This window comes from Barbatula barbatula, assembly GCF_947034865.1.
Source record: "Barbatula barbatula genome assembly, chromosome: 24".
Classification (NCBI taxonomy): domain Eukaryota; kingdom Metazoa; phylum Chordata; class Actinopteri; order Cypriniformes; family Nemacheilidae; genus Barbatula; species Barbatula barbatula.
Genome location: NC_136787.1, coordinates 6,193,385 through 6,204,094, shown reverse-complemented (window position 1 = coordinate 6,204,094; position 10,710 = coordinate 6,193,385).

Sequence of the window (10,710 nt, the reverse complement as noted above, 5' to 3'; positions counted from 1 at the left end):
TTGATCATCGGCCATTTTATTATAGTAGGTGTTACTTGGTGTGGCTTGTTCTTAAAGGTACAGTTCATACTGATGATAAAAATCACTCATCCTCAGGCCATCTACGATGTGGGTATCCTTTTCCCTTAGTCGTAGTTTAAGGAAGATTTTGGCTGAAGCTGAGCTTTGAGATTCATAAAATGCAAGTCCACAGGTACAGTACCCATACCCTGAAAGGCAAAAAGCAAACAGGCAACACAAAATGAATACACGTGGGTCCTGCAGATATCTCGAAGTCTTATGAAGCAAAATGATGGGATTTGTGCAAGAAACAGAACATGATTTACCACAGCCTTTACTGTAATCCATATCCTCAGGGGGTTTACAAGAGTCCATAGCGTTACATTACCACAGATTAAGTCCATGTGAGATTTTGCCACCAAGTATACGTCATTTTGCGCATTATACCATTATTTTTACTGTTCTAGTGAAGAAAAGTCCCATCATGGATGAAGGTGATTCAATTAATGTGTATTTACTTTCATCATAAACAAACATGCACATATTGATGACCATTATGATATTGTATATGTTGCCATAGAAACTCTTCAGTTCAGGGTTGTAAGAGCTTTTTAAATAAACGTATTACTTTGCAAATCTTCTATAAAATAATTCCACCAAGTGAAGGTTCGGGGCGATTCCAGCGTTATGGACATGACATCAAATCTCAGAATGTATTTACCATCTGCCTGTTGATAGGGTCTAAACATCAGGAAAAAAATCTGTGCATGAGTCTTCTGTTTTAAAAAAAACGGGAAATAAACGTGTTATCGATGTGACAAAAAAAGAGATGATAGCAAAAATTCCCAACAAATGGAGAAGGAATGGCTCTTAATAAAATATCTGTCCATTAATGAGGAATATGTACCGTCATGGATGTGACAATTCTGAAAGAAGCACTTATCTGACTGTGGAAAAGCATGCTTTAAAAGTAAAAAATGTTGAGCGCTCACATGGGTATTAAAACCACTTAATGTTGACATCGGTGCTATCAGCATGGTGAAAACCTTTAATAAAAGCACATTTTTTATGGTTAGGTTGACATTTGCATGGAATTTCCCTTTTAAAGTTTAGGATACATTGGGGTTTTCTTGATTCTGATTGGTTGATATATGTGTTGATACTTTTTCCACTAACTGCACAGCTATGAAGTAATTCCATGTCGACTGCATTGAAGTTTTAAATGTGTTCCCCTACCTTCCTCCTAAATGACTAAAGCACTGAAAACTCACTTCAAAGAGCCATAAAGTCTTGCCACAGAAAAAATATACTGAACTAGTACTACTGGCTTGTAGTTGTAAACAAAAGAGAAAACAAAGACCGTTGCATTTCCAAAATGGATTGCACATTACCACCTCAAGATGTGCATTAATTTTCAACAACTAATTGGTCCGTTGTTATATATTCAGATTCTGCTGCCGGCTCTGAAAAGCATTGTCTCTAATAGAGAAAAACACGGGGTCACTAAATAAACAAAAGTTTAAAGGAGGTAGTTCGCAGGCACAGGAAATGGGCAGGTTACCCCGGTCCATATGTCAGCAATTTGGGGGCATTGTGTACCTTGGCCTGAGAGAGAGGCGCATGATCGATGGAGGGGTGAAAATCCAGAGTCGCTGGCTCGGCGCACGGCCCCTGAAAATTGCTTTCAGCTGATAGCTTCATTTCACTTGACATTTATCAAGTGGATTACCGTGTGTTTCTCTGTTTATCACTAATGATGGAGAGGATTGCAACGGCGGCGGGGAGGCCCAATGTGTTTCCTTCTGTGTTGCTGAAAACATATACATGTAAATTGGCTCCGTAAACTCTTCACTTGGTAAACGTGCCTTACAGGAACATATATGCTGCATATGCACCTTAACCTTTTAACCCGTGTCAGATGCCCAGATCACAACAACGCAGCCAATATGATTCAAGTCTTGCAATGAAATTCGAACCCGTTCCTTTCCTAGTTTACATGCAAATGATCTGAACTGCATTATTCATCCTCTTAGTCCTGTTACAATGCCAGAACACTGATATGCTGGTTAGGTGGGAATATATAAGCACTTTACAGACAACGCGGGGTCTCCGGCGAGAGAGCGGAGCAGTGCTATTATACTTTCCCCGTCCTCGTGCGCTGATTACGGTCCGTGCACGCATCCGTACGCGCAGATCGTTACCGCGGCCTCGAGAGCGCGTTTAATCACTTCAGTGGCACCGAATTGGCTCTCGCGCGCTCGACGCGTCCTCGCCAGAAGTGCGCGAGCCACCCCGACCGCCTCATCAAGAATCCAATCAGTTTAAGCGCGAGAAGCACTTCGGCGGAGATGAAAAGAGATTTTCCGTCGGGATGTCGGTGGCGTAAGGGCGCGATCGCTGCATATGCAAAGTGGCAGGGAAATTAGCGCGGATTCTCTGGCCTGATAGTCATGCATACATCAGGGGAGCTCAGAACGAATGCATGTGTCGCGAATGCATTATTCATTCTTGATCCGAGGTCAATCTGTGCGATTTTTAAAGAATTACGCAATTTAATGCGCGGCGCGGTTTGGAAATGTGGACATGATGATAGCCTTCGTGAATGGCCCGGTTGGGTTTTACCACCGCATGCTTATGTAACGAATTGAATTGGACATCGAGCGTGTTCTATTTAGCATCAAAATGACAAACTTTTATTTTTTGGGGGTGGGGGGGATTAACTGTGATTCAACTATGCGTTTTCTGGAGCTCAACAGGTGGCATTGCGCAGCAAAGTAATCAATAGTAAACAATAGTAATCGATGTGGCAAAAACATTACTACACTTAGCCTACTAGAATTAAATTAGCTACTATAGTTCATTTTACCTATGGGCTCAACATGAGTTTATAGAGCAGGGGTCTCCAACGTGGTGCCCGTGGGCACCTGCTAGCCCGCACGAACTCTGTAAGGTGCCCGCTAAACACAGGGCTCATCGATTATAAATCTGTGACTATACCGATCAGCCAAGTGCTACATCGTCATGAAAGTTTATTATAAGCAAGTGTTATAAGCTTTAATCTATTCTTTAATATAAGAAAACTGAATTTGGTTCTGTGAGCGTAAAAATAAGGCATCACGTGTCTTGAAAGTATGTTATCAACAAGTAGCCCTCTAGAGGATTTTTGATATTTTGGTACCCCTCGCTTACAAAAAGGTTGGAGACCCATAGAGTATAAAGCGTTTATGCTACTTTTGTCAACTTTTAGTAGTACACTTGGCCTACAGTATATGTTGGGAATGCACTGTAAAAACTGAGTATGTGCCGTGGTAGATTTCATTAATTTAATTGAGTAAACTTTACTTAATACAATCGTGCTTTAGTTTTCTTAACCAAAATGTAAGTTAAAATTATTGTAAATATAGAAATATCTCGGAATTCTAAATGCACGAATTATTGAGTGAATTCGACTTTATTGTATCATGTGCAACGCACATAAACTTGTATAAAGCATCTTTACTTCATTATTTTGTGTAACTAAGCAGTGAATTTAGAGTTCCAATGCGACAGCATTAGGAGAGTCATTTTGACTAAAAAGTGCTGTTTTGTGTGCTTTAGAATAAAATGAAAGTCTTGATAGTGTCTATCGTTCGGTTTTCTTTAGGATTTAAAAGAGATTCTGATTATATTTTTGATTTGCGTGGTTACCATCGTTCGCAAGAGTGTTGCTTAGCTTATGGGAGAGTACTGAGAAGGCTCTCTTCTTACTTGTACATCATATATGTTGTAAACAATGACACATGCTAAACTAAAGTTAAAAGAGATCAAGAAGTTAACTCCAATGCTTAAATTAGTGTTTCTTCTTGATTTTTAAAAGTTTATCATATGACATATGTGCTTAAATAATTTAGGAAATTTGACTTGATTTATTCGTGGAATATTACTTTTAAAATGCTTTACTACGTACTTGAGAATATTTTGTGTAATACTGTTACCTTTTTTTAAGTTTATATCTGTGTCATTTTTTACTTTGTGTTGGCTAGCCTATGTAGCATTTAACAGACATTGATGCCCCAAAATTCTCATTTTGATTTAATTGTGTCTTTGCGCCTGTTTTTGCTGCCGGTTTCATTTTGGAAATGCGAGTTTTTATGCTAAATTAAAACTTCATTTGTAGGGAATTTATGCTGTGGAAATCGTTTCCTTCCGGTTGCCCTCCATCCAACCTGAACGACCCAAACCTGCGATGTATGCGCAATTCCAGGCGCGCGCAGGGTGCGCTCATTAGATGAGTCCTATTGAACAGAACGTCTTTGAGTTTGAAGTGGTTAAACTGTCATTTCAAATCGTCTGGACCTTGTGATTACCGGCACGGGAGGAATTATATATTTAGCTTTAAGTCCGTGGCGATTTCCTGCTCCTGTCTTGATCCTAAGTGACTGGAGCGTCAGATATCCCCATCTCAGCGATATCCCCTCGGGAAGACCGTAATCAGCGACTCAAAGCGCGGACGCGGATATACGCGCCACGAGCATCGGCTGAGCGGGTGGGGGTCACTGCATTTATGCGCACGTTATTAAGACGATTTTACTCAGCTATTTGAAAGGAGGCACCTGCCATGCAGGTTACTAAGAAGGACACACGACTAGGGTGAGAGTGGTCTATTAAGTCCACGATCAAAACTGACACCAGCCTCTAAATTGGCAAATGGAATGAACGTGTACTCTAGTTATGACCAGAATTAAAGATTGGGAACTTTTGGGAAGTCAAAATACTTAGTCTCAAAAGTAGATGCACATGACTACCGCAAGGACAGCTAACACACTTTGTCTGAAATAATAATTAGACCAAATGCATATAGGATATACCATAAAAAACCTGTTGCATGTTTACCTTCCACGGTTTTATGCATCAGCATCACTAATGTGCTATTAATGATCATAAGACGTGTTAAACAATAACAAGTATTTATCCTTACAGAAAAAAAAACATACAATAAAAGCCTCGTGCAAAGCATTCTGAAAAAGGTTTAGGCCCATGTCTGGTTCCCAGAATGCTTTGCACGAGGCTGTGATTTTATCGTTTTCTCCTGTGAAGATAAAGACTTGTTAATGTTTAATATTAATTTGTCTTTGAAAAAACTGTTGCCAATAAATTAGATAAATATGAATCTATAGTTACTGGCAACTGCATTACTACAGTGAAGGCTATTTGTTAACATGAATGCATATACATTTACATCTAGTCATTTAGCAGACGCTTTTATCCAAAGCGACTTACAAAGAATAATAAACATTTATAATTATTCAAGTTAACGTTTTATGTTAGCTAATAACATTAGTTAACAAATCCAACCCTAACCTTATTGCAAAAAGTGTAACTATTCGTCCACAGGTGTTTTAAGAACACAGCCAAGTACACTTGTCAGTCAATTGTGCAAAATGTGTAGCATATATGCTAATGAGTCAAACATCCCCCCAGAGTTCAATGTCATCCGACGAACATCATTGCGGCTCGCCGTGATACGTTACAGAGCTCCTCTTGTCAAACATGAGGTCATAAAGAGAGAGAACGACTGCACCCCAGCCTAATACACGATAACCTTCATTAAAACGGATTGTCTTGTAGAGGGTAAATGCACCGAATGGACAGGAAGTCTACTAATCTGTAACCCGATGCGAAAGGAAGGAAAGAGTCAGGAACCAGCCTTCAGAGCTTTCACCGATCATATTCATCACAGAACCCAGTCCAGCCTCATTAGACCACAGCGCTGCACTTAACTAAACATCTTTTCCATAAAATAAATGCTTCCAGGTTACCCTCCGCGCGGGACCCTCTCGCATCTGATCTCAATTACCGCCGCGCAACGCTCGAGGATTGCGCGCAACCAAACGATACCGGACCGAACCTGCCGTTGACCAGAGCGCGCCAGCACAGCACATATATATGTCCCCTCGGTTACGTTAAAGAATTGGGGGTTGTGTGGTCTTGTTATTGAATAATTGGTTCCTGATGCCTCGAGGAATATTAATTGCACGATGATTCAAATCCTTTTCCACGTGCGCTGCGTAATGATACGGCCCGGTGTCGGGGACCGCGTGTAGCGTTTGATGGGTTTAACCGTCGTTGGAGGCGGAGGACGGACATTGGGTCTGTTGATCAGGAGGTAACGGGACGTTTTGAGTGAGAGGAGAACTTCATGTCGCTTGAGGCTTTGGCACCATTTTCTAAACGAATGGTCTCACTGCATCTCATTTTTCTTACTGGTCATATGCAGGAAATTGAGGAAAGAACAGAAGAATGCATGTGTGGGGAGCATGTGCTTTGTGTTTCACACCGAGACCTGAACATAATCCTTGTTTACCTCTCACGCGTGATGCCAAAATAAAGACCAATGGAAATTTTTAGTTTGGCTGTTACTCCTGTGGTCCCTGGATGGTTAAAGTCACAAATCACAAATCGATCTCGCATCGTCTGGTTTAGCTGTGGTTTAGTCTAGTTTATGCTTTATGGCTGCAAAAAAAGCTTCGTTATTATATGTGTGTTTTGGAAACGAGCTTTTTACCAGCCATGCCATTTAGATGGGACCAGGGCTCGAATTGAAGGGGGCTGGGGCGTTCCGGGACCCCCATTAGGCATCCCCATAGACTTAGGGGGTCCCTCAGATATTTTTATAAGTAAAAATTATAATGATATTGACAAATGTGATTAAGTTCATGCAAAGGATTTGATACATTTTGTGAATTATGTACAATAATTTATATTAAGTTTGTTTATGGGCTAGTTGTAATGTCACTTTAAATTTGAAACGCCAAACAACCATTAAATGTCATTTCTGTTCACCAAGCCTGTAATGATTTGATCAAAAATACAGTAAAAGCCTGTATTGAATAAATATAGTTATGCATATTATGATCAAATATATTGTGTATTTTGTATACATTTTATATTTTCGACACGAACCCCCACCACCACAAAAAAAGTTATGGTGGGGACCCCCCATAAGACTTTGATTCAATTCGAGGACTGGATGGGACGCCATCGTGTGGCAACAGAAAGAACAATAATTATTCACTTTTCCCAATATGTCAATTACATTATTACTCTGTTTTTGTGAGACTTTTCTGTTGTTATTACGTGTTGTTTGTCCCCATCAATACTACTGACTTGAATTGTCTGTTGACGTGCATTGTCGCTGCTGTGTTTGTAATTTATTGTATCTTTTGCTGTTCTATCTTTGAGAAGAACGAAATGCAGGTACAAATGACAATAAAGGAGTTGGATCTTGAAACATGTATGCCACAGCTTTCAAGTCACAATGCAAAGTAATATCCAGAGAGCCAAAACTTCCTTTAGGCTTTCATTTATTACAGACATATTGTTGGAAGTCATTTATGAGAATACAACTTTTGGCAAGTTGACCTAAATTGTGAAATAAATCTGAAACTAGCCTATGTCATTTCCTTCATAACACAGCTGAGCGAAGAAGCAAATCTGTTATGCTTTTTCACACAAACATATAAGCATCTTTTGTAAACATCTTTGTAATGTTATAAAGAAATTAACCCAATATCTAAAAGAAGGAATTTCCCTATAGTGTCTTTCCTTCGTATCGATAAAAAAGCAATACAATGAAAAAAGGACAAACCATTGAAAAACGTAATTCTAACTGATGTGAGTAATGATGTTTAATGTTCTGTACCAGATTTATCTTTTATCCCAAATGTTCCATTGTTCTCATTCATCCATGGGGAGGATTTCAATATTACATTTCATATATGTAAGTAATTGACTCAAAAATCTGGATTTAACTAGACATGTATGTAGCAGCTTTGCAATTTTCTCCGAGCACATGATCTCATGGGAAGGACTGTACCACAGTTCTGGCACAATCTGCACTCAAAACGTTGTTCCGGCCAGGATCGGCCTCTGCTGTCTTTCAACTAACAATTTCCTCAAGGGTGCTGCATTGCATATTAGAATATAGATAAAGAGGACTAGTGTTTTACACACACTCTGCTGGGTGCTCATGAAATTGAAATATTAATGTATCAGCACCAGTTGTGTAGAGAACGGGTGATTTGGTGAGGTTGTATTCCTCAACAGCCCTTGAAAAATGAGAGCTGAATCAAAGAAACTAGACTTTCATCAAGCTCTCTGGTTCTCATACTTTTTTCACTCCTTGATCTTATAAATCTTCTTCATGATTGGGGCTTTTGAAAATGAAACCAATTTTGTAATTTGCTCAAATGACCAGCAGAGGGAGACAACTGAAAGGATCCCAAACAAACAGTCTGCACCTATTTGTCATTGTGACAAATATTTCACTGGTAACTTTTTATTTATTTTTTTACTTTTGATTAACTTTTTGATTTGATTTCCATTATTGTTCTATATTATTTACTATTACTGTTTTAGAAGAGTTTTGAGTCTGAATTATATCACACGAGTAGGCTAGTAGTCTGTTCTTACAGTAACGTGTGTTATTGCTCTTCCTATGTTACGCATATTAATTATAATCGTCCTATGATAAACAATCATACAAAAACCTATTTTAAAATTGCACAGATTAAAATGTTGTGTTTCTTTAACATTTATAAAACACTTGAAATTGTATCACAGTTTTTCAGGCCCACTTTAGACAAATCTTTAGACAAAGTCAGCAAAACTACAAGGACATCACGTGCTTTAAACTCAGTTTGCTATTGTAAAACTACATTGTTTCTAAACTCTAAACACAGTTTCTTATATTTGAAACATTTTTTGGCAGTGGGAAACACTGCCATTCAAAATTACTCACTTATGTACTGATCAAGTTCTTACATGTGAAAACACTTAGAAATTAGCGCTTCAGCACTATACAGTATATAGGCTTTAGGATGCCTTTCTTGGTTGGACAACAATGGAGGGCAATTGTGGCGAGAGAGATAAAGGAAGAGGGGGACAAGGAAGAGTACAAAGAGGAAGAGAAGCACAACGAAGGCAAGTGGCAGGGGCGGGCTGGCCATCTGGCGTACCGGTGGGCCGCTAACGTTTGGTAAAGCTTTGGCCGTTCAGACGAACGTATTATAAATACGAATTCAGACACTTATGCATAAACGCACAGCTCCCAGTCGACAGACCAAACCACAAGCAGCACTCCCGGCCGATGTGGGCGAAAAACTCAGGACAGAGAGGACAGAGTAGAACAATTACAAATGAGATCCGGGCCACTTTGGTTGATCATGTTGTCAACCATGGTTTGAATTTTAGGGATGCTAGGCAGAGGGTCCAGCTCTGTTAGTGTGTGTGTGTGTGTGTGTGTGTCTAACAAATCTAACAAGCATGTGTGTGAGTGTATAACAAATCTAACCTGTGTGTGTGTGTCTAACAAATCTAACAAGCATGTGTGTGAGTGTATAACAAATCTAACCTGTGTGTGTGTGTCTAACAAATCTAACAAGCATGTGTGAGAGTGTATAACAAATCTAACCTGTGTGTGTGTGTGTGTGTGTGTGTGTGTGTGTGTGTGTGTGTGTGTGTGTGTGTGTGTGTGTGTGTGTGTGTGTGTGTGTGTGTGTGTGTGTGTGTGTGTAACAAATCTAACAAGCATGTGTGTGACTGTATAACAAATCTAACCTGTGTGTGTGTGTCTGTGTGTGTGTGTGTGTGTATAACAAATATAACAAGCATGTGTGTGACTGTATAACAAATCTAACCTGTGTCTGTGTCTGTGTCTGTGTGTGTGTGTGTGTGTGTGTGTCTAACAAATCTAACAAGCATGTGTGTGAGTGTATAACAAATCTAACCTGTGTGTGTGTCTGTGTGTGTGTGTGTGAGTGTATAACAAAAAAAACAAAATTCTAGCAGCCCCCCCGGCCAGGCAAACAATGCAAAACAGTATGCAAAACTCCATTGGAGGAGAAATAAAACCTCAGAGGGAAACCAGGCCTAACCAGGGGATTCCAGTTCCCCTCTGGCAAAAGCTGCAGCCTCTGCACAAGCTGTGCAGCACAACAAGGCAAAAAAAAAGAGTTAGATTTAAGATTATCATCAATAATCTAATTGCGGCTGAAATTTTGAGGAGTCGCCACATCCTTCGTCCAGCTCTATCATCCCAGCATTTGTCAGGTCTGGGTATGGATTGCGCCCTGGGTGTGTGTGTGTGTGCGTATCTAACAGATCTAACAAGCGTGTGTGTCTGTGTGTTCTCCATCTTTTGATAGTCTCTAATGAATGTTCTTTAGTGTTTATATTAGCTGTGTATATGATATGAAAACTTTGATTTTGAGCACAGATAAAAAGGTTTTGAAATGATCGTTTGATTTTGTCAGAAAAACTTTCTGTAAATGTAGTTTGAATATTTGGTTTTGTTTAACGTATTTTATTTATTGTCATATATACGCTGCTCAAAAAAATAAAGGGAACACCTGATCATCACAAGTCAACACCAAGTCAGTTAACCCTCAGGACTATCAATCAACCCGGCGAGTAAGCATAAGTGATTGTGAACCATTTCCACTTGTTTTGGTGCAAATTAAAGTGAGAACAGGTTCACTGGAGAGGGTGGTCTGGGGAGGACCATTCTCAGAGGGTCTTACATACCTCCACGTGCTATGAAGTACTGGGATGAAATCCTCAACTCTAAATCTTATGCTGGTGCAGTGCAGAGCCCACCCGGTGCATGATAATACCCGAGCTTATGTGCCCAGAGTCTCTAGGCTGTTTCTGGATGATGAAGGCATTGATGAC